The sequence below is a fragment of the Sinocyclocheilus rhinocerous genome, unplaced genomic scaffold, assembly GCF_001515625.1.
Source record: "Sinocyclocheilus rhinocerous isolate Xijiao unplaced genomic scaffold, SAMN03320098_v1.1 scaffold257, whole genome shotgun sequence".
Lineage (NCBI taxonomy): Eukaryota > Metazoa > Chordata > Actinopteri > Cypriniformes > Cyprinidae > Sinocyclocheilus > Sinocyclocheilus rhinocerous.
In genome coordinates, this window is record NW_015634026.1 from 1,374,519 (window position 1) to 1,399,319 (window position 24,801).

A 24,801-nucleotide genomic window follows, 5' to 3' on the forward strand; every position below is an offset into this window, starting at 1 on the left:
AAGGAGAAATTAAGCTGAATTTGCATTGCTAGTGGTGTGTTTTTTTTCCCATAAATGCGTGACAAAATCAGAAATGCAAAGCGTAAGTGAAATGAAAAATGTAAATAAACCTGCCAAAGCACTGGGCTATAATTATGCTGATGTAAAAATTACTTTTTACATCATTAAAAAAAAAAAGACAGCAACCACTGTTACCGGGAAAATACTATCACACACAGAGCAAACTAGCACTAGGGATTGTTCCAAGCGCTCGTAATAACAGTACAACAACAAATACTTGTCCATGATAGGCTGATCTTATCGAATCCACAGGTAAAATTACACCTTTTCAAGTGTGTCATGAAGAGGTAATTGGGCGTGCGGTGTCATCTTTACAAAGAGGAAAGCTGGAGCTGAATTCACACAGCTGTTCTGACCGTGCCCTAATTGCTCCATGGGAAGCCTCTATCTCACCAGAGGCCAAAGATTATAGGCATATCACATTTATTTACTTCCCCCTGAACCACGGATTATACTATTTAGAAAGTATAGGCTAATACTGTGTCTTGTTTTCCATTTCAAACCAAAATGGGCTAAAACTAGGGAGAGGGAGTTCAGATTACAGATGGCAACATGCTTTCCACTCAAGGACAACATCCCTGATATTTACAAAACACAGACAGAGATCAGCCTCCTAATGCAACCCTCTACATTGCGAGTAAATCACTCGCATATGCGACTAAATCTTACTCTTGAATTATTCAGCTTTTAAGAACAGGCAGAAGATATGCCGGTTTCTCGACAGTGGGCGGAGCTAATGCGCGAACAGCTCTCGTTGGCTGGCGCTCATCTATTACCGTCACGCGTGCGTGTGTGTGTGTGTGTGTGTTTGTAAAATAGTATATCAGTCTGGCGAGTAAACAAAAAAATTTACTAGCCAATGGCGATTATATTGCCAAGGTGTGAGTAGACGGTTGTAATGTATTATCACTAATTAAAATGAAATTAAATGGCACTGCTTTTAATAAATGTATTCAGTTTTGGATTTAAAGGTTATTTCAGCATACACCATGTCATTCCAAACAAGCAGGGCTTTTCTTCTGCAAAACATGCAAAAGAGTTATCTGCCCATTTCCATATTATAAAATGTAATTGTGACAATGGCTGCCATTTGCGAAAAAGCAGCATGGACATTCCAATAAATACCTCCTGTCACGTTTCACAGAAGAAAGAAAGTCAAATGGGTTTGGAATGATGACAGACCTTCTCTTTATACATTGCCTAACTACGACATAGTGTAAACAGAAATCTGTCTGACCAACCCTTGAGTCAGATTACCAAGCTTTCAAACAGATAACACTCAACAAGACGTGAGTCAGCTTTTAAGTCCATCTGACACCTGCTAAATCAGAAGAGCCAGAAGAATACACCCACCAGCTCCATCTCTGTGCAAAACAAACTAGGGTGGGTGGGGGGTGGCAAGGCAGGTGTGCGTAGGAATGAAGACTGGAGTCGAGCATGCCAATTCAACAGGGGAGATGAGGAACAGCCACTGCAGAGCAGTTATGGGGGAGACTCGCAGGACCGGTGACTCTTTGAAGACGAGAGTCTGTAGCGCTTGCGACACCCATGGGCTTTGGATGAGCAACAGCGAGTCTTCGCCAGGAGCAGCTGCTAAGATTACCGCTCTTCCTTTAATCCCACAAAAGGGATTAGATGCTGCCTGAGAAGGGGGAGAGCAGTTCTCCCATAGAATGGGGTCTGCTTTGAATTATTAACACTTCTCTTCAGCCTGGTAAAACAGGACTTTATAACACAATCACAGCACTGGAAACAAGGGTTATGGTTTAGCACAGCCGCACACACAGAATCAGAGTTCCCCCACACATGGTCACAAGGACTCCAAATTCTCAAGGGGTTTTCCTTCCCTCACCGTCTACTTTGACAGCTTTTTCGAGCCCAATAACCTCCTACTGAAGAGCGCAGAGGAAGTGAAATTCTATCAGTGTGGTAGGAAAGCTTTTAGCTGAGTAGTGTCTGCACACACAACGGAACATAGTGCTGAGGGGGCAAGAAGAAAAAACTTTATTGTGATGCATGATAGCAATGTCATTCATCAAGTTTCAGAGCACCTCAACTACATTCTGTAAGGAAGCCAACTACAACAAGCCCAACTATATAAACTCATGATCTGGCATTTAATAATAAATTTGAACAATAAAATAAAGTTCTACACAAGGGTTGTTCAGAAGAATCTCCCGAGTGGACTTACAATGCTCTGATCGCTGCCGGACACTTTCAGATCAAATCCCCAACCAGCCGGACAAACAGTAAAGACCTGAGAGTACAACAAGCGCTGAATTCCTGAGGTGAAAGAGTCTGTTCGAAACTTACCCCCCTTGTTCCATCTGCCCTTATTCCTGCCCTGAAGGGACGGATGGGGAACGTCCAGGAAGACCAGCAGAAACAAAGTGAGTCTCACAGGAGAGAGGAGGAACATCTCAGGTCTCAGGGGTCGAAGGTGAAGGTCCTTCACCTGCCCGTATTTATGCCCGCTGGAGCACGAGGGGCGCACGGAACCTGGCTCGTATGTCCGGTCATCGGTCACAGTCCAGAAGCAAGCGTGAAGTGTGCGTGTGCCTCCACCACGCTGCCGAGAGCTCCCGAGCTCTGCCCGCCTAAGAGCGCACGTGTGAGAGTGAGCCCTGCTTCTCAGTCAAGCTCCATCATACGCGATCGAGAGCCTTCATCATCCGAGAGTGAGAGAATGAGCGTGTGAGAAGCACAGCGCAGCTCAGTCTTCCCTCGAAACATGCGCATGGATGCATGCACACACACGCTCCCTCTCGCTGCTGCCACCGCTGTCCAAAGCCGTCCGCTGTTTTCCCTGCAGTAGTGGATCTGTCCCAGTCCACAGTGAGAAATCTCCCACACGCTCCTTCTTGTTTTCCCGCTTTGCACTCCAAAAAGCTCCACAGCGTGTGTTCGTCTATGTGGAGGAGTTTCCAGAGAGGGAAAGGAGGTGGGGAGGAAATAATAGCGTAACATGCACCGTGGGTCACAAGGGATGCGCCAGGAGAGAGGAAGAGCGAGGGCAGGACGGCAGAGAGATGCAATGTGGTGACAGCACTAATCCTGGAGCTCTGATCATAACAGACGTTGAGGCAGCGGAAGCCAGAGAGTCTCTTTAAAGACTAATAACACTCTCTGCTTCAACTCTGAGAGAGAGAGCAAGAGAGAGAGGGAGTGCAAGAGAGAGACTCTTGGAGATAAGAGTAGGGGGAGAAGGAGTGATGTTGGACACTGCAATAGTCAGCAGGTTTGCCTAAACATGCTGGTTCTCGGCTTGGGGAAAGTTAGTAGCATTAAACGTCCTCAGGGGGCTCATGCAAATGAACATTGCCTGAAACTCTCGAACACACACACACACTTGCAAAACGCTTACGCTAAAGACTGTTATTTTTTGCCAAGCTTCTGTCAGAGGGCGAATGCACACTGGGCTTGGGGTTTTAGGGTGTGAGAGACATGCGTGAGATTTATCGTCATTTGGATTCATACAGAGCATATAAATAACGTCTGTAGCAGCTGCAGTGCCATTAGTAACGACTCGGCTGACAGTAACAGCAAACAATGACATATGAAAACATTTCCTGTTATCTACATGAATAAGTCTCGATTTATGATGAGCACTAGATGACCTTCCTCTTTCAACCACTGCAGTGGAACTATAAATCATTTTATGTCAATCAAAATGTCTTGAATTACATTCCAAGTACAATGCTAGGCTCTTTGCTATATGAATAGAAAAATACATATTCTGATGGTACCCTTTCATCACAGTCAAATCTTACATAAAGAATAAATATGGCACTCAATCTTTCTGCTTAGCTCACACTTTCTTCATCCTGAAGAACATTTCTCATCATATCTGTTTAAGTATGAAGAAACTCAATGGCTAAATGATTCCCTGAGAGGCAAAAGAAGTTTCTCTTCAGCTGCTTCTTTTTAAATGTCAGTGACTAGGCACCCATCCAAGTGCTTGAGGGACACAATAGTAAGGTTGTACAAATAGACATGAACATTCATTTACAGATTCACACAGCAGTTATAAAGATCTGCACACTTGGGTTGGGAATCAGTTCTTATTGAAAAAAAATATTGGAACCAAACAATTTAAGACATTTCGCTCTGTTAAAGAATCTTGAATGTCTGCATTCTTTTGCCAAGGCAGATGTAATGACAGAACTGATAAAACCTGACAGTGTTTTCCACACTTCAATTCAGCAGTCACTGTGCCGCTATTGAATCCACAGTGCCACGGAAAAAGAAATTGTTTTAGCAGAGTTGTGAGCTTGCTGTCTCAATTGAATGTGATGAGAGAGAGAGAGAAAGCCTGAGCACCATAAAATAATATAAAAGACAATAAGCAACAACATTGCCTCTTTCTGTTGTATCATTCTTGCTTGTTGCAGCAAGCAACAAACACAGCGCAACCTGTGCAGTCCAATTCGCAAATGAATGACTGTGACCTGATTCTTTTTTTAATAAGTCATTCAAAATGACAAACCACCAAAATTCACACTGAACACTAGAGAGATTAGAATACTGCAATCAAAATCCAAATGTGACTTCAAATTTAGTTCTCATTTGCTTTCACTAACTGTGCACATATAATCACATAATTCAAATACTACACTGTATATATGCATTACATTTTTTTTTTTCATCTTGCATCCAAGATAGCCCTCTTGGATACTGGCTGATTAATAACACACATGCACTTGCCAACTTCATGCATTATACAGAGTGAGAGACTAACCAGCTTTTTGTGTAATAAACTGAAGGGTACAGATGTGCTTGCATTATATAAAATCATTTTGAGATTGACTGTATTCTGCACATCATAATGCTAGCATCATCATCAGTCAAAAAAAGATGTCCGTCAAAATCTCAGTTTCAAATAGAGTTTATTTAAAGCCAATATTACACTGCAAGCAAACAATCCGTAGAAAAACGTCTATTCTGTCAGGACATCCGTTATGTCTATAGACATTTATTTTAACCCTAAAACACCTTAATGCAAACAATTCAAAATACAGGTGAAACGTGATGTTGTTGTCAGCAATATTTTAAATTGGATTTATTTATTATTAATTTTTGGCATTTTAAAATGGTACATATATAATTTAAATGGTAAATATTATTTACTGAATGTGTTTACAGAATAGTACTTATCTTTACTATATAGCAGTACATTTGCTTGGTTGCTTAAAAGTATTAGTACTAAAAGAATCATTAAGTGAATCATTAAGGAACCATAACTATTAAGTGGAATCGTAACCAGAAACTTTAAACTCCTCACTCTTATCTGTAATACACACCATAATGCCCTGATTTATCCATTATTTTTAATTGAACATGGCTAATTAATACTCTGAAATTACACAGAACCTTGAACAGTAGCTGAACCTTTAAATGTGCAATTGCATCCAATCTTCAAACACACTATCACACCTCAATTCACACAAAAGCATACGTTTCTTTTTTGGATCGTCACCTCTCTTGCAAAATTCGAAGCAACATGGCGGCCTAATTACAGCCTCGCTGAGTGAAAAAGAGCATCTGTTCCTAATGCAAACATGCTGTAAAACTGAAATGGAGAAAGATAAATCTGATCCTGAGAGAGACACGAAAACCACCTTAATCAAGACAAACTGGGGCTGCAGGCAAACTTTTGTGGCAACTCGGCACAAGTTCAGCCGCCTCTCCACAGCAACACCTGAGCCATTGACTGCATGCAAAACCAAAACGCTTTCATTTCAAATGGTCCACTGTGAACCAATCATCAATAAATTAATTCAAAACACTGGTATAAGGTTTGGTACATGCGTGGCATGTGCTTTTGTGTTACGACTGCAAAGCTGAAGGCCACTGAACAGCTGTACAGACTCTTCAATAGGGCTTCTCAGCACCTGTACAGCACCGTGAGCCTTAGCAGCATGCTAAAGACTGGAAAGATTACGTAAGGTGCATTTGTTCACATCATTGTACTTTACTTCTCACCTCAGGACTGCCTGAGCGTACCATAAATGGCTTTTTGTCATTTTTTACAATCAAATCACAAGCTATTGTTTTCAAAAGCATAATGTGTATGGTGACAAAACTAATGCCGTAAAAAGCCAAGGCCTTGTGATGCGAGGACAAAGTCAATACCACAGCCAATGAAAAGAGGAATAGTCTTTCTGAGCATGCTCTGTGAATTTAAATAACAGCGATTGTCTGATAAATTAAGGCTTATTTGCATAAGCTGCTAATTATTGCCTTACCAAAGCCCAAGATGGAAAATTACAATCTTAGGATGGGAAAATAGAAATGTTATAAAAACTCTTGGCGCTCCAATACTTAGGAGCGCCTATGATGCTAATATAATGGGCATAAGCTCTGGTGTAACATTAACTCAAAGAACAGCGTAAATCTTGAGGCAGAATGCCAGTTAGCGCTAGTGTCGTCTATGTCAAGCCTTCCCGGGAGCCTATTTGCTTAAACTGTTTGTAGATGGGTCTGTTTCGCAAATACATTTTACCTCTTTATTTCTGCATTCGAGAACAAAAGAGAAGGAGATGAGCCATTTGGAGGATGACAGATAGACGGAGGAGAAGTGGAAAGCGTAGTGATAGAACGTCAGGGGAAACACAGAGAGACGGGGCCCTTGGATCCATGTAGGGGTGAGCCTAACGGCTTATCGCCCCAGACAAGAACCCCCTGGATAACTCGGTCCGAACAGAAGCGGGGTGCAGTGTTGTGATAAGCAAGGAAGTTCGGTAAGGCAAAACACGAAATGAAGGACAGCGAGAGGGAAAGATATAAAGGGAAATGGAGTGAATAAGCCTTGGGAAGACAGTGCCAACAGTGGCAGCAGTGCCAGGAATGCCTCACCAGCACCGCACGACTAAACCTCTTAAAAAATTTACACAGAAATTTGGCCAATGTAGGTTATCAAAAGCGCATGTGTGTAGCAGCAGCGTTCGTTACAGCAAAATGCTGAAACATTAAAGAAAGACAGACGACAAACTATATGGAGAGTCTAGTTCCAGCGAGGCCTGACTCTTGATGGCTCACCATGAAATGTGCTTCAGGCGCTGGAAGTAGCATGGAGAACAGTCAAAATATATCACCCGATGGCAATCTGGCTCTTTTGTAACTAGTTTCTGAGCTTGGGCAACTGCTTCACAAGATACTGGATAATCTATTTTCTTCTCCGTCTCAATAATCCAAACCCTGCGCCCACTTCTCGCACGGACCCAATTTGGTTGTTTGTCTTTGTATGTATGACTGTTATGCAGCACTGAAATAATAATAATAATACTAATAATTATCTAGCATTGCTACCATCTGGCTCACGATTAACATTCCAATTAGAATTCGCTGCAATCAGAGTGGTGCAACTTCCAACGCAGGAAATAACTGCTGTGACAACGGCTATTAGCCTTGAGTATCCCGGCTTATGAATTTTAATTCTACAAAAGAACGGTCCACATACGTCACTATAAAACTGGCAAACGGAGCATCGGAAACAAAGTGGTTTCACAAAGCAGCCGAGGGCTTATTGAAAAGTTGCATATGGCCAAACTGAAATTCAAACAATGACTTGTCCCCAGATGGGAACAATAAAGCTCATGCCTCACTGATTCGTTCAGTCTTAATGGATTTTGTAAATCAATATACACAATGGCTTTCATATACTGTCATAATAAGAGCTTTGGTCAATGTTTCTTTTTGTTATGAGGTAGAGCAATTATATGATTACATCTTATGGGATAAAAATTCACATAGGATATACCTTTTGAAAGTGGATGATCTAACTGGACAAATTACAATTAGAGATGTCAATCAATGAAAAAAAAAAAGATAGAAATTATATATGCCAATTAATCAACCAAATGAAATCTTTTAAGAAAAGCCTGCAAATGAAGATAATTTACAATATTAAATTAAATTGGCAGTCAAAATCATTGAATTGCAATAAGCACTTTTTAAAGTCAATAAATTATTTGTTTTAAATGCATATCATTAAACAGAACACTGTCACTGGTCTAATGATCGACTTCAGTTGAAAACATGAAGGTTAAGATTAAGATTTTTTTTTAATAGTAGGATTATTAACATATAGATCAAGGGGCTTGATTAATTGCATATTTTTTTTATAAATCACACTAATTTAATGCATTAAATTGACAGGCATAATTATAATCCATCTCTTCACTGTCCTACAGGTAGCACTGGCAAAAGTGTGTGTGTGTGAGACAGCGAGCAGTGATATTCCCCACCACCTGACACCTTAATGCCATAAACAACACACAAATCTTTGTCAACGGAGCTCGCTGTGACACCTGGTATCATCACAAAAACAATATCCTCAGTGTGTGTCATCTTACAGAAGAAAAAAAGAAATGCTGAATACCTGGAAGAGGATTGTACTGAAAAAGCTAGCACTGCATGGCTTCACCAGCTAGACTACATGAATAAGACATCAAATCCATGGTAAAATACAGACTATATCTCTAGATCCCTGAATGGCATAGCTGGAAGAGAAATCTAGACGCTGCCACATTGTTTACAAACCTGCAATATAATATATGTACTGTTAGGATTGAGTTGTGTTGGTTTGGGTGTTTTGGTCTCTTTTTCTTTGTGATAGGTTGTACCTTGTCGTCTCCCTTAATGTTACATCTTTGAGCCAGGTACACAGCATATATTTCCTGGAAAAATCGAAAAACAAACAGTAACAAACAATAAGCGCATGTTGTAGGTCATTCAAATTCATCCTGTTTGTCTTTTCCTTGAACCTGAAAACAATATAGTGGCCCCAAAAAATATTTGGATGCTTAAGTTTAACTTTAAACTTTTAACTTAACTTTAGACTTCATCATTTACCAAAATATCAAACCACAAACACACATTCAAAGCAAAGTTTGTTAGGTTTCAAATGATGAAATGAACAGTAAATATAATGTTCGCCTTAGCATTTGAACACTTTACGGTTGCCATAAAATTGTGGACTGATTGACCAAATTGTCCAAATACACTTTAGGGTCACTGCTTTACTGTATACATGAAATAACATTCAACTTGGTCCAGCTGTGGAAATAAACAGGAAAATAAGGCCACAATATAAAAGTATAAAATGACTTTGTTGATCGACTGGCCTGCAAGAGAAAGGAACAGAAAATATGCTTGTTTTTTTTGTTTTTGGACTCACGGTTGTTGATGTTTGTGATGTTTCTTTTATCCTGGTGATTATGCTTCTTTTAGGTTTAATTTGGGTAAGCGGTGTCACAAAAATATCCCCAAAAAACAAACAAAAAAAAGATATTCCAACTCAGTTGCTGTGTGGTTTGGCCTTGCCTGGAGGACTGGCTGTTTGCAGTACCAAACATTCAAACTTCCTACTTTATGTAGCACTTCAACCACCTGACTGGTCACATGACCCAACCAGGTTATCGTCTAGCCTACACAACGCCTAGAATTAACAGAAAATCAGCGTTTGATTTAACTAGTACTAAACAAAGTTGCCCGTTAATAATTGAAGTTTCATTGCACTTGCATATTATATTTGATGCAAATCAATTTCAGGATACATATTTAACCAATAATTATTCATTCTCAGATAAAAACAGGCCTAGTCAGGTAGGCAGTCATGTGATTTTTTATTTTAATTTTATTTATAAATTAACACTAGAACTACTGTAATTCTATAACTGCTAGAATGGCCATAGCGGTCATTTTGACCGTTCGTACTAGACTGCACAGAATGGCGATTTTGACATGTCATATTTACATTCTAAGTTTCTGTTGAGGTTTTAGAATAAAGCTTTAAATGTCTGTCATCATACTTTATGATGATAAATGTCAAAATCCTCAAACAAAATCCTCAATTTGAATAAATCGGGCGATATTGATTAAATGGAGCATGGAGAGCCAAGAGAACGCAGACAGGCACATCATATCCACTCCAACAAATTGCTTATCATATGCATGCGAAAAGTGCATATTATATGCACGTCAAACACGTGTGCATCATATGCACGCTAAAGGTAATTTTTGTGTATAAATAGCACACCAGATAGACAGAAAATCATGCTATTGATATGCACTTTCAAGAGATTGGTTAGGGGATGTTTTTGAAAGTCTAAATGGCGACACATGGATTGAAGCAGAATATTTAGTTAGATAAAAACATGTTGAGAATTTTTTTAATGATTACATATATCTTTTTTCAATACATTTTGACTTTTGGACTTTACAACGCTCTGGAGTTATTGGAAATGTTTGGCTCACACGAATCGTTAAAAACAATCCGATGCATCACCAGCATCATCAAGACTCTGAAGCAAGTCTAAAACCTCAGTGGCAGCCAAGCTCTTTCTTTCTTGCTGACATTTCAAAGGTAAAGCTAAGTTTTATCTTAGCAATAGCATAAAAAAAATAACAACTAGAAAGTTGCTAGACAACAGTGACGTGCTTCTTCAATGGCGGAGAAACGAAACAATCCAGTAGCCCCTCACTGCAGAACAAAGATCCAGGGGGCGGGGTTGGATCCACATCTAGGGGGTGGAGATGGTAGGTTTAGGGGTGGAGATGGGTGGGTTTAGGGGTGGAGATGGGGAGGGTTAGGGAAGGAGATGGGTGGGTTTAGGGATCAGGGGGTGGAGACGGGTAGGTTTAGGTATATGTAAGGTGGGAGGAGTTGGATCTGGATCCAACCTCACCCTCTGGATCTTGTGTTCTGCAGTGAGGACCATCTCAAACAATCACTGAAATGATATGCGGTACACTCTGTCTGTAATGCATGCAGTCAAATTGACCATTATGGCCATTCTAGGTAGAAATACTCAGAACTCTTTTGTGTTTTGTAATTTTAATAAAATAACCATGTTAGAATAAAATATACACACATTTGGGAAAAGTCAGGGTACTAGAGCTATATATGGGTTTTATTTCAACAAAGTTATTACATTGCAAAATGGTCAAAATGACCGTCTTGGTAGTTCTAGTGTTAAAATGTATATTTTATATTATATTTAAAAAATGTCAATAAATATTTATATGGTAACATTTAAAGATTCATATTTTGGGTAATATTTTACAATACAATTCTACAAATTACTTTTAACAAACTAATAATGAGCAATACCATTTTTAATATGATAATATAATACCTATAATATTTGTATCGGTAGAAAGTAACATTTCTAATTTTTGGTTCATGTAAACTATTGCTAAATAATGTTAACATAAGCAATCTAATTGTTGCTTACATTATTTTATAGCAGCATATAAGCAGAAAAATGTATATTTATTATAGAATATGTAGTTGCTATTTAATCATTCTTTTTTCAAGACTTAAAGAGATCATTTTACATATCTATATTACTTCAAGTAATGGAAATCATAATCACAGTTTTTTTTTATGTCAGTGAGTACCTAAAACATAATTATAATTAAAATAATATTTGTACAACTATTTGTACAACAATTTGTACATGATTTCCCTCTCATTGTAGAATCAATGACTTGCAACAACATTTTAAGAGTAAAAAATGGTCAATACTGTGAAATATGAGAACACAGCACTGGCAAGATAAGTTATTTTCATTTTTTCCCCCATCTGCCACATAATCCGCCAACCACATAAAACATCACGTTCCTCGATCATCTTCCAAACATCCTCCTTTTAAAAAGACTCCAAAAGCCAGTTAGATTCAGCGCAACATTCCCTTCGGATCCAAATGCTGCGGCACTTGTTAAAGACGCAGTTACACCATGGCGATAAATCCCACGGCCATCAGAAGTTTGGGCAGCGCAGAAGAGCCAGGCGCTGGTAGTGGCAGGCGGACCATTGGCGGCGGTTGAGAGGGAAATAAAGCCATTCAGTTTTTTTTTTTTTTTTTTTAAATTGAATGGATGTTATCTTTTGAACTATTTGCATGAAAATTACAGGTTTTTTACAGATTTTTCATGATTTTACATGTGCATCGCGGTTTCAAAATAAAGGTCAGAATTTGCTTACTGACTCTGATGAGTACTCTTGTCACAAATGAATAAATCACGGGTGTGTTGTAAAATATATTGAAAATCAGTCACCAAATATGCAAATTAGAGGGTTTAAGCTTTCAAATTATACATAGTTTTTCAACATTACTTTAGGTTTAGACTAAGATATTACTGTTTTATATATATATATACTGTATATATACAGTATATATATATATATATCAGTAATATCTTAGTCTAAACCTAAAGTAATGTTGAAAAACTATGTATAATTTGAAAGCTTAAACCTATATATATATATATAAGATTAAATAATAAGAAGAAGAAATCTATATCTGTCTCTTATTATATTAACTTTTTATATTATCATATTAATTTTACTATTATATTTAACATACATCTGAACAACAATTAATAATTTATAATTAATCATTTAAACGTACTTTTTCAAACCTTCTCTTCAAAGGGGAAAAAATACATTTAATGGGGTCTTAAAAAGACAGATGAGTCAGTGAGAGAGACACCAGGATACAGAGAGAGAAAAAGCAATAGACTCTCATATTTCAATACTTTGAGATGTGATCATAGTCTCTGAGGATAATTAGGTCATGCATTACTTTAACTGTTAACTACTTAGTGTCTGCTAAAAATAAGGATATTACTATCTATATGAACACTTAAAAAGGCAAATAAATGAATCCACCTTTCATTGACTGGATATCTGATGTATGTATATGACAGCTAAATTTTCCACCCGGATCTTCTTTGCTATGTGTTTATGAATTGGCAGGCTGAACCACACAATCTGACAGCAATCAGAAACGCCTTAAATTTAACACACTGGACCGGAACAGCCACCCTGCATATTGAACTTTATCTGCAAGGCTCCCTGCGGTAAATACTGCCATGCCACACGCCGTGTTCACACAAATGACATTTAGCCATGTTTTTTTTTCTCCGTTAAATTGCAGCTCATCCAAAAGGTACACATTCAACAAATCAAACCTCTGCCATTTGAGTAACCTTAGGGCCTTTTGACCTCTTTTTGTGATGGGTCAAGTGTCGACTGAACCCTGCAGCCGCCTCATTGTTTTAAAGGTCAGAACCTTGTTTTGACCAAGATGAGTTTGGTGTTCCTATTTTTTCCTATGCATATATGACCATAAATGGAGTCTGAGTAAAAAGAAATATTAAAGGTTTAACTGTGAATTGGCATTAATAGTTGAATACAAATCTCACAGACACAGCAATGGTGTCACCTACTTTATATACTTAAAAAGAAGTTCTCTTTGTCAACTCTAATTCTCTTCTACTTGGGATCTTTTAATTTTCCAGCTCGCAACTTCCATTTTTGAACTCCCATTTTGCTCAGCAGTGCTACTAAAAACCTTTAGATTTTTTGATTGCTGTCAAATCAGTGGCTTTGTGTCTTTTTTTAGTTAAATCTGTTCACAACGTTGCTTTTGAAGCTTTTCCTGGAATAAATAAATAAATAAACAGCCAGTTGAGGCTGAATAGAGAGCCATGGATTTGTCATCGGCACTCAAAGGGAATCAGACAGGTGATGATAAAAAATGCAAACACAGATCTAAGCTCTCGCTCTGTTTTGCTGCGCTATTACTGTGTGCGAGAGAAAATCTGGCATCCGTATCACTGAAAAATCATCGTTTACATCTGGGATAAGGCAGAGGACAGACACATCAACGTTATCACAGCCAAAACGAGACCCAGAGGGTTCAAATCGATGCTGTTAATGAGATACAGAGAGAAAAACAGTTAAAGTAAAAGATAAGAAAAAGTTAACGGTCTTCCGTGTTTGTATTCAGTCACAACTTTATCCATAAACGAAAGACTTTACAAAGGGAGGATGTTGAAGACTTTATTATCGCTGGAAACCGCATTAAACCTGAAAAGATGGGCCTGTCCTCCTCATTTGGATTGGAGGAGTTCACCTGTGCACAGAGCGCTAATTAATGCCCATGTCTGTGCTGAAGGTCGTCTGGTCCTCAGACAAACACACTCCACGCTCCATCTCACTGACTCAATTAACAGGCCTGTCTAACGACTTCCTGCGGTCCCTCCTCAACACTCACCGTCTGTACCTCTCGTGCATTTTCCTTCTCTTTTCCAGTTTCTACCCTTCTCTCTCTCTCTCTGAAAACTCCATTACAACACACGGCGGTCTGCTAAATGACCGAGCTCGCTCATTTCTAAACGAGCATGTAGAAAGCATATTTGTGGAGCATATTGGTAATGAAGTTTTGCAGCCGCTGGTTGCTGCGAGAGGAACCGCATGGTTCCAGGGTAATGAAACCTGAATTTAAGACACCGTAAGCGAGCTTGATGCCACATTAAATTAAAAATGAAGAGATGAAATGAGGTGAACATGTTGTTTTCCCATTTAGCCTCTTCATGTTTCTTTCAAATGGCTAAACACAAAAACAGTAAGAGTCCTGGTTTAATGAATGATCTTAATTTAGAGAAATGCATATCTCATGAGTTCTTACGTCAGCTGATTAAGAGACTTTAAAACATCATTAAGGATAAGAGATCCCAGTAAACCTTTTGCGTAAATGAATAAAATGCATAATTTTGAAAGTGCATTCTCAGGACCTTTTGTTCAAATATTTTTTGCTTGGTTTTAAACGATAGTCCACCCAATATTTAAAATTTCACCATTAATTACTCACCATCATGTTGTTTCAAACCTGTATGACTTTCTTTTGTGGAACATATGAGGATATTTTAAAGAATGTTGGCACCAAACAGTTTCGGTTCCCACTGACTTAAATTGTATGGATGAAAAGACAATGGAAGTCAATGGGAACAGAAACTGATTGCCAACATCCTTCTTTTGTGTTCCACAGAAGAAAGAAATGTATAAAGGTGTTGAACAAGATGAGGGTGAGTAAATGATGACAAAATTTTCATTTTTTGGTGACATACCCCTTTGGATTTTGGACACTATATCGCCATCTATGGCTGAAACATAAAATTACAAGTTACTTGCAGAGATTTATATATATTTTTTATTTTATTATTATTATTATTATTATTATTATTTAAGTTAAGACTTTCAAAGCATTGGTGGCAATAGTGAAACAGCTCTTTTTTAGGCATTAAAAGGCAACAAAAACTTTAGTCAATTTTTTAGGCAATGCACACCTACAGTAAACGGCTGGTAAAAACAATAGGCAGTAAAATTTGCTTTGTAAAATTAAGAAAAATAAATCTTTATAAATTTCAAACTTTATAATGGCAGATTTGTCAGAAAGCCAGTTCCTTTTATTTATATATATATATATATATATATATATACTAGATAGATATAACTATCTTTTCCTTATTAGATGCAACCTGGAGAAAAAAAATTAAGCTCATTATTTCTCAGAGTAATAATTTCAAATTCAGTGTTAAAACATATTGAAATAAATGAAATATAAAATTATCTTAAATATATAATTATCCACACATAAACTCTGACATGGATCGTTTAAACAGTTGCTGGTCCCTATTGACTTCCGTGGAGGGAAAAAAAAAGTGTTCAAGAAAGAATCTCATTCAGGTTTGGAACAACTTGGTAAGTAAATGATAACAGAATTTTCATCTTTGGGTGAACTAACCTGTCAAGATTAATTTCCAGCACAGCCATTGACTATATCCACAGCGCCATGCACTGGTGCCATTCTTAGTCCAACGTGCAGAAGCATCTTTACTAACCCAGTAATGCCAACCGCAGCCAATGTGCCCATGCAGTCTAGACCGGAAGACTATCTTTAAATTTATTCTTTGATACATCTCCATAAGAGTGTATCTGCAGATGAGTGCAAGTTTGGCATTCAACGAAGCCCCCGCTCCCTCCATTAGTACTATCAACTTCCTCGATTACATGAGGCCTCAGACTCACTCAGGTAGCGCTTGGGCTTCTGCGCTCTCCCTGGCAGCGTCTGGCATCCAGACAGGCTCTATCAACCCTGGCACTCGGGCCTGACACCTCAATAACCCTCTTGATCACAGCAAATCGAATAAGCATAATAAGGTAGTCAATAGGTAATTTATGGTCCCAAAAACGTGATATGGATTTTATATAAAAAAAAGAGGCACCCCAGCAATGTAGGGAACACTTGCCACGGGCAGAGGGTAATGCGCTGAATTTATGTGGCACATAAATCCATTAGGGAAAAAAATACTTGAGTCCGAGTCAATGGTACAAGACCGGAGAACATCTTATGAAATCCACTGGATAACAACTTTCCCAAAGCTCTTGGTGTAGGCTAACAGGGGTGAAAGGCTTCAATCACAAGGGCAGGGAGAAATGCTAGAGGAAATGCTTTTGACATCCGCCTGATTTAAGGGTTGTGAAGTTTTTCTGAATTAATAAACTGCTCTGCCTCTGAAAATAGGGAATCTCCCCAGTTAATAAATATGGCAAAAGCTCAAATAAATTCACAGTCGAACACAATTTATTTCAGACCTAACCGAGGTGTGATGACAGCTCGGGGGTTTTGGGGACGCTCAGAAAGCCTGTATTTACGGGTGAGGTGAAGAACCATGGTAAAACATGCCACAGACAGTATTTGTCACCGGTCTCCCGCGTTTGGCAGAAAATGAATCCGTTGGAGATAACAAAAGGCCTGTCATACACCACCAGCAGCCAGGTTGAGGCACTTTCTTGCATGCGTATGTATGATCTATGTTCATTTTCTGATGAGTCCTGCTGCATTGCTCACTCCTGTTAACATCGTACCACGGTCAATAATCAACTCTCGTCGGGCCGTATTCCTCCCCGCTTTCGCCGTGCATTAAGTCTCAAGCTTCAGAGGAAAGGAAAGTTCACATGTTTGATAAAATACACATCTAAACTAGTCGACCAGTGGCATATTGCGTTGCATCGATCGCCCGTGATTGATTCTCCGAAGGGAATCTGACATGGATCAATTTTGCATTAAGAATTTATGTTCTTGAGCCGTAGCGAGCAGTCTTGATACAGAGATCCATTTATTAACAGAGGTAATTGAACTATAGCAGTAAGTAACAAGGAAATGTATCTTATCAGCGAGGCACCAAGACAAGACTCTCGAAGTCTGAAAAGCAGATGAGATGATAACAAACCTTGCTAGACTTTTTCCCCAGAGGTCACGGGGTCAGGTCTGTTTGGATAATGACTGCGAAAGGGTGGACATGGGTCAAGCTCCACCGGGGTTAAAGGATCATTTTGATAAAGTAGCTTCTAACGATGCTTGCATGCTCAAACCCGAGCGCTAACAGAGATGGAGGTGGATCAATACTACTTGAACTTCAAGGGAGGAGAAAGATGTGAAATTGGATGTGTAATGTATGTGCTGAATGACATTTTAACGCATGCGGAAACGTATTGGATTAAAATAAATTGATTTATGGCTTCCTATGCATGATATAAGATGCATCATGTAAAATAATAACACAATAATCGCTCTCAGAATGTGATTATCCACATCAGGGGTTTTCAATCTTTCATATGCCACGGACCCCCAAACATGAGCATCCTTGTGTGAGGGTCCCCCATTCTAAAATTGACAAAGCATATAGTTTTTTTGTTAAGACCCTATTTATACTGTGAAAAATGTATGCTATGAATGTGTCTAAATATGATTTGGAAAATGTTTAGTTTCTATTAAGTTACATTGGCTATGTCTTTTACTCATTATAATACTGTACTGTTATACTGTATTTATTTATTTGTTTATTTTACTTATTTTCTATATTACTTTATTTTAACATTTATTGATTTATTTTACAATTATTTTTTATTTTATTTTAATCTAATTTTTAAAAACCTTTTACAAATGTTTTTACTTCATACTTTTTTCTCTAAACACATTTAATTACTTGTTTATGTTATTCTAGCATGTTCTAGCAAGTAATCAATTTGATTTATTTATTTGTTTGTTTGTTTTGCTAATATATCTCTTGTTTGTTTGTTTTTATACTATTTTTTTTTTTTGTTTGTTTTTATAATACTGTTTTTTTTTAATATATAGAATTGTATTAATATTTGTTTTTATAATACTGTTTTTTTTTATATATAGAATTGTATTAATATTATTAAAATGAACAAATAAATGAATAACATTTTTGTTCATTTTAATAATTTTACTAATCATAATTTACTTTATTTTTTAAAACTTTAATCTTTTAAACTAAGTTTTTAGTTTTATACCTTTTCTAAACTCATTTATTTAATTATTGTAATCAAAATATAAATTTTTATCTATTATTTATTTTTTATCTATCTATCTATATGTCTATCTATATGTCTATCTATCTATCTATATGTCTATCTATCTATCTATCTATCTATCTATCACTTTTTCTCTAAACATTTCTATGGCTCCCTAGTAGTCCCTTGCGGTCCCAGTTTGAAAACCCCTGATCCATGTCATATATTAGCACACAGTACTAAGGAAATCAGAACTCCATTCAATGAACTGCCTGCTGGAAACCGCAACAAGCACTGTAGAAGACAACCTGTTATTGCTGACAGTATAGTTCCTCCAATTGATGTCTATCATAAAATATGGTGAACATTCCAGCCTTTGACCTCCAGTCTAGCCCCATTGACCCCGCTGTATCCTCTGGCTGCTGACGGGCAGAAAGACGCGGCCATAAGCTTTAAAAGTGCGGTGGGCTCCTGTCCCATGGGTGCACGTATCGATACGGACAGCGGGAAATTTACTGAGGGCTACTCGGATCGTAATGATGAAGAAGTGTGAGAGGCGTCCATACTGACCCATTTGGAGAGGAACAGCCGTGGGTTGAGTGGCGGTAAGGCGTCTATTTGGAAGACTGACAGCCCAATCAAATCGGCGTTAATCACGTACGAACACCTCGTTAATCAGAAAAAGTGTCAGGACTAACGACCGGACAACCATGGGCAAGAAAATGTACTTCCATTAATAATTTGGAGCATCTCCAGCGAGCGAGTTTAAAAGTTGAACAGTCACGCTTCTGCGGACGTGGCTCAGAAGTTTCGGGGATTTTCCACTTGGTGCAGCAAGTTCGCAGGCCGTGTTTGAAGACCAAGAAGAATCTTCGCCTCAAAGAGCGATTGAAACGGGGCCGATCTTGTTTCATGTGATTTGTGTGGTCATGAATAAAAGAATGAGTTTGCTTAAGCCCCCTTGAAGTTATGGGCAGTTTTACTATTTCATGCCTGTAAATCAGCCTGGAATATTTGTATTGTTACAAGGCCTTCACAACAAATCCAAACAAATGGTATGGTAATACAGCAGAAGAGCAGATATAATTTCAATTCTTTATTTCATGTCCTAGGCTGGTATTTGCAAATCAAATAGGTGCATATGCATGCGCACACACACGCAAAACCCACACAAATGCATGCATTAGCGTCAGCATCCATACATTAATGCCTTCGCACATCACACATGCACATTCACACAAGCACATAGCCATTTCTCTTATTTTCCACCCACGCATGCACAGTCTTGACATTGGCGTGTTGTTGAACACATCAGCAAAGTGTCATTCCCACACAAGCTCCCTGACACGCCAATCAAAGCTTAAAAGGTCACTTTACCACAATGTACACAGGTGTTACTCAGAATGCCATGAACAGCATACAGGTTTGTCTTCTTCAGAGCGAGTGATTTGTCTAGCCAGAACCATACGAGGACATTTAACATTTCAGCCCAGATAGGCGGATTGATTACCCAGCAATGTATACATGGCCAAGAGAGATTGCCTGTGCAGAATAGAATGCTTAAAAATGCTTTTCATTGGTGGGAAAAACAGGAGATTGGAATAGCTTGTTCTGCTATTGCATCCTGGAGGGGAAGATGTACACAACAGAAGACACCGAGTGAAAATTGGAGTAGATAAAAAGCACAGTTTGAGTAAGGTTTTTTTGTTTTGTTTTGCAAATGAAAAAAAAACTATTTTTGTTGCAAAATAAAATTGTAATAATAATAATAGTGATGTCAACTCGATTAATCGCGATTAATCGCATCCAAAATAAATGTTTGTGTTTACATAATATATGTCTGTGTACTGTGTATATTTATATGTATATATATAAATATTCGCACATACATGTATATATTTAATATAAATCATATATATCTAGGGTATTGTGAATGGTTGCCAGGGTATTGCTATATGGTTGCTAAGGTGTTCTGGGTGATTTCAGTGATTTCCAATACTGCACCTTGGACAAAAAGCCTATCATACAATATGATGTTGAGGATTGCAGTAGATAAAAGGGAAAAAAAGAAAAGTAATATGATTGATAGATAGATAGATAGATAGATAGACATATAGATATAGATAGATAAAAAATAAATAATAGATAAAAATTTATATTTTGATTACAATAAGTAAATAAATGAGTTTAGAAAAAGTATAAAACTAAAAACTTTTAGTTTAAAAGATTAAAGTTTTAAAAAATAAAGTAAATTATGATAGATCACAATTTAGATAGATATTTTATTTATTATCTTTGACATTGTATTTGACAATTATCTTTTTATTATATATATTATTTATTTTATTTATCCTATTTATTTTTGATGCAAAACAAGAATGTACAGTGAAAATAATATCAGTAACTATTTTTAAATGAAAAACAGCTGTTTACATTTTCTGAAGAAAATATGTTTCCTGTATGGTTACATAGTGTTTTAAACATGTTGCTAAATGGTTGCTAGGGTGCTCATATGCATCCAAGTTCAAATTTACCACACTAAGTGTTTCTCTTAGATGAGATTTAAATTTTCAAGTTGAGCTTCCCACAGTGAGGTGAAGGACAGCACGAGTAAAAGACACTGGAGGCGAAACAGCTGAGCTCAAATTAGTGTCTTCATTTAAGAGCTCATCAGTGGGTTGATGTGAATGCGGTGTGAAGGCTGACCGCTGCTGCTGCTGGGCAATGCTAATGTTAGAGCCGACTCGGCCTCTAACCGTTCTCCGACGGACACTGGTGTTGATGTGCGAGCAGCTCCGTCATCCAATCGGTGCGAGCGGCTCTCTATCAGAACCTAATCCTCCACACACAGCTGCTCCTGTGAGATTAACGCGCCGAGAAAACGCCATCACTCCCGGTTTCGCCCAGCCAGAATCATGGCTGAAATGAATAAATTAAAGGACGAGATTAATGTTTGTTTGTTGTTTTCTTTTATCCCCCTCTTTGCTGTTGGCAGACGTGCTATAGGATTGCTTTTTTGTCAAGTGCTTTAGGCTCTCGCTGGCCCAGTATTGGAAGGGCATATGAAAATGTGGATTTCCCAGCATGTTTGGAAAGGGCATGCTTCGATTTCAAAAGCGAGGGAGGGGGGAAACTCATTCCTTCGGTGGGATATATGTGCGATGACAGGTTCCTCGTTCGCTTGCACCTTACCTCACTACTACGAGGCACTAAGCGCAAACAGAGGCTAATCAATTCCCTATCATGCCCCATAGATCACTGTCCAATGCTGAAGACGTGGCCAGACTCTTTATAGACTTCTATGTGCCAACAGATTATTGCTCTTGTTGTACCTAAGGCTTTATTTCATGCCACTACCAGTGAAAGTAGGGGGAACAAATTGTACACACACAGACAAAAAGGATTACCGTGGCGAGACTCAAGATGGTCGTCAAAGAAGGCGCACCGAGATCATGCTGACAGCAAAGGAAATTGTACATCTGATATGTGAGAGTCTGTGAATGTTGTAACCTTTTTGGTTATTTTATCATCTTATACCTGTTTCATGCTTTTCTAATTTTCTGAGAAGTGCTAACTTCTCTGATGAGCACATTAGCGGTAAGCGTTGCATGAAAGCTAATAAATGTTTTATGTACAGTACTCACAGTATGGCCATAATGCTGTTAATCTTAGGGGAAAAAAGAGACTATTAGGTTGTTTCTAAGAGGGCTGTAACCTCTATCAGTCTAGTGTTTCACGATAGATAGATAGATAGATAGATAGATAGATTAATGTAGCTACATCGGTTAATACAGACCTAAAGTTGGTCTCTTTTTAAAGATGACAATCAGCAACTTATTGCAAAAAAAATGAAAGCATGAAAAGTTATAGAAGTTCAAGAAAATGTACTGTACAAAAAAAGTTTATATTTTACAAATGATAAATATTAAAAAAATATATTTTGGAATCTAAAATTGCCATAAAATCAAAGTCATATGTCTAAATAAGCTGTGTTTAAAATTTGAAGCTGATATCACAAAAGTTGAGGTTCTTGTGAGATTGTATTTAGGCGTTATACCAAAAATGTATGTATGTGTATTATTTGTAATTAAAATAACTAAATTTACAATATATATATTGTAATAATAATGTGTGTGTGTGTGTGTGTGTGTGTGATTAACCTGAAACCTGTCCATAATATTAATACATTTTCATTCTTAAATAAATATCTGCATAAACAAAGACATTTTTGCATGAAATATGTTTGTTACTGTGCTGATTTGCAACTTGATACAGTATAAATCGGTCCTGAAGCAAAATCAGCAGAGTTCCACTGAGTGTATGTGGAAAACATGTCAGTTTGTACAGTTTCGATGAGTGTAAGGTAGCCAGAGACAGAGAGTGTCGCTGAGAAAGCCAATACATTAGCACATTAGCGTTTACTACTCAAGCAGTGTGACTGATTAATTATGTTTTTTCGGGGATCATTAATATTTCCAGTGCCGCGTGAACTTTGTGTATATGTGGTGAATTCTCATGATAAATGACAAGGCCATATATTTGGTATTCACATATCACCCCAAAACACAACTATTAATCACAACACAAGTTCACACGCAGGCAGGTTTGATAAATTACTGCGACATGCGGTCATGGAATAAAATGAAAACAAACGGGGTAAAGGTATTAAAAACGCTAACAACATGCCTGTGGAAAGAGGCCAAAGTAATAAGCAAACTTTAAAGACCTCAGTAGCCTGTACTTCGCTTGTCTGCGTTCCACTCCATTATGCGGACAGTGTGCATGGCACATGTCAAATGGCAAATGCATGTCATTTTTGTAATCAGAGTTTGCTGATGTCCGCATGCAGTCTGATTTATCTGAAATGCATTTCCAAATCTGTCCATATGGAGAAATAAGCATTACAAATGTTAAAGTCTTTTTGCCATTTGCAAAGTATTTAGGTTTTAAAAACTACTGCAGGACCAACAGCTGCCCCAAAAAAGTTCAAGAGTGGACCTCAAGGATAAATATATAATATGACTCCTTTAACACTGCAGATTTTACTCCTCATTATCCACAGATCAAGAAAGTCATGGATTGTCCTCAATATGTCAAACACTGAAATGAAAAGAACCTTGTTAATATCTAATGACAGCTTCGGCTTGATATATTAATTTGAAAATGTCTCTCTCAAACTGCATTCATAACATAGCTTTCAACCTAATTTAGTTTTTCATTTTATTAGACTTATGGAAATGGGAGTATTAAGTCCAGGCGTTGATAGCACACTCTGATCAATTAAAGATCACAGAGCATGTCCGGTGAGGTCTGGAATTTCAAATCAGACACTTGCATGGAATTTTCTGGACTTTATCTGTGGTGCTTAAGCATCAGTATTACGTTTGCTTATATTTATTTTTATATTTTTAACCCAAAATTAGTAGAGCATGGCGCTAACAACACCAAGTTTAAGGGACTGATTCACAAATGGAATAAATAAACTGATTCCCATGGGGAATTAATAAAATGATAAAAGTTACTTTGAGTAAAAGTGTCTGTCAAAGTGCACGCAACATGAATTTCGTAATCAGCACAATATGCGCCCATGAAATATACTTACAGTGCGCAATAGTGATGCCAAGTCCACCATTTTCCCACGGAATTGGGCTACTTTTAAACTGTTGCTGTGGGTTGATTTTTTTTCCCCTGAGGGTTAAAGGGGTCATATGATGCGATTTCAAGTTGTCCTTTCTCTTTGGAGTGTTACAAGCTCTTGGTGCATAAACAAGATCTGTAAAGTTGCAAAGACTAAAGTCTCAAATCCAAAGAGAGACTAAAATGCTTGTATTTAAATATTTTATATTCTATCATTGATAAACCTGTGCTTGATGTTAAGTTTTATGAAGCAGAGCCACTGGTAGGGAGCCTTTGAGCTGTGTTGATGATCACTACGGTATGGTAATTGCGTATTATGAGTTTTATTTTTTTGTAATTGGTCATTGGGCTACTTTTGGGCTATTTTTGACTGGTCATTGGGATAGTTTTATTACGCAGACCTGGCAACCCTGGTTTGAATTTATCAGCCTGAAAATATAAATGTAGTCTTGAGGTACATATCGCATCACCAGGGGTCCGTTGATACCGAACGCTAATGGTACTTGACACTCAGCACATTAACCCTGCACGAACCGAATAGAGATGGTACATTACAGCACGCAAGTGCAGAACACTCTCTAAATTAACTCTGAATTATAAAGAGAAAGAGATAGCGGAGAGGAGAGAAGGACAGAGAAGGGCTGCCAGCGCAGCTTTAGACGGCGTTAGGAAACGCGGACTGACAGGTGGACCCGGGAGAATTGATCGGCCTGGATCCAGCTGTCAGAGGAAGAGCTCATCTGGCACAAGCCAAGTCAAACCACATGTCAAACAGTCAGACTGAGAGGAGGAAAGATACATATGTGCAAGCCTGTACAGCTGTGTCTCTCTCACTCTACCTCTCTCTGTCTCACCTCTGGTTACTCTCCTTCTGTTTCACTGATTTGTTCATTTAAGCCTGCGCACGCCAAAAGTGACGTGGCAGTGTGCAA

The 24,801-nt window shown here is 38.0% G+C and overlaps 1 long non-coding RNA gene across 2 annotated transcripts in view; it reads right to left on the reverse strand.

Moving 5' to 3' along the window:
- LOC107745190 (uncharacterized) overlaps positions 1–9,398 on the reverse strand; it is a 38,051-nt gene extending 28,653 nt beyond the window's left edge. Inside the window, exon 1 of one of the 2 annotated variants that reach the window (XR_001640574.1) lies at positions 9,239–9,398. This is a non-coding gene — a long non-coding RNA (uncharacterized LOC107745190). Of the gene's footprint in view, positions 1–8,440; positions 8,569–9,238 lie in introns of those variants that run through there. The other variant, XR_001640575.1, reaches the window with a different exon arrangement.
- Positions 9,399–24,801: the final 15,403 nt, after the last annotated feature.